The 1,042-nt window shown below is 46.6% G+C and overlaps 1 long non-coding RNA gene across 3 annotated transcripts in view; it reads left to right on the top strand.

Moving 5' to 3' along the window:
- Positions 1-1,039, top strand: part of LOC109291850 — a 33,442-nt gene extending 32,403 nt beyond the window's left edge. For all 3 annotated transcript variants that reach the window (XR_002095964.1, XR_002095963.1, XR_002095965.1), the window contains exon 3: positions 954-1,039. This is a non-coding gene — a long non-coding RNA (uncharacterized LOC109291850). The remainder of the gene's footprint in view (positions 1-953) is intronic.
- Positions 1,040-1,042: the final 3 nt, after the last annotated feature.

Raw genomic sequence — 1,042 nt, forward strand, 5'->3', positions numbered from 1 at the left:
CTCGTGAATGCTGAGATGGTGGGGCAAATGGAGTGTCCTACAGGAGTGTGGGGGAGCCCCCCACGTGCTCAATGGTGGACTCCCTCCCCTGCCCCCTGGCTTGGCAACTGGCCATGTGGGGACCGCAGGTGTCCCCCCAGACCCAGGAGGCACCTGTTGCCAAGCCGGGGAGTGGAGGCCCCCTGCGCGCTCCACGGTGATCCCAGAAGTGCTTCTGGTCCACTTCTGGGTCCGCCACCGAGCACACTGGGGACCCCCTCCACACTCCTGTGGGACACTTCATCCACCCCACCATTTCATCATTCATGAGCTGTAACTTGAGGTATGTAAAAAAACAATTAAAGCTGTGTCTATGTCTGAATTGTCGAATCTCTCTGAATCGATTCGAAGGGCTCTTATTTGATTCGGAGAGATTCAAGGGTCTCCTGATTCGATTCGGATTTGGAGATTTGGCCACCGAATTGGGCCAAATCTCCTCCAGATCAAATCAGCAACTGAAGCTTTGCACAGCCCTAGTCTGTGGCAATACCTATGTAGCTCTTCAGGAGTAAAGAACTGCATTGTTAACAGATGGCAAATAAACGTGGCACTCAAGTAATCTGGCCAAAAAGCTATCTCCTGCCTCGGTTTTATAATAACATTTCATAACTGTTTTTAATTTTATGCCTGGTAACATTTTAATAAGTTGAACAATTTCCTCCTGTCTTTTCCACCTGAGAGTAAGATGTAAATTCAGGGTTTAGTGCTGTTCTTTCCTCATCCTTCAGAATATTTCAGTAATAGATAAAATCAATTTTAGTGACTCATCCCAAGAATATAATAATCCCAGCCCCTCTAGGATTATGCTTGTACCCGTGGAGCCAGAATGCAGTTGAACACAAGTCCAGCTTTAGTATTTAATCACACTGATGTATTTTTTTTTCTCTCTCTCTCCCTCTCCTTTTTTTTAACAGTACAAGAGAGGTTTCATGAACATGACTGGGGAGGCACCAGCATCCAATACCACTCAGCATGAAATTGCACAGACCATACTGACTACAGT

Source organism: Gavialis gangeticus, unplaced genomic scaffold, assembly GCF_001723915.1.
Source record: "Gavialis gangeticus isolate Ggan-Ray unplaced genomic scaffold, GavGan_comp1, whole genome shotgun sequence".
NCBI classification, from domain to species: Eukaryota; Metazoa; Chordata; order Crocodylia; family Gavialidae; genus Gavialis; species Gavialis gangeticus.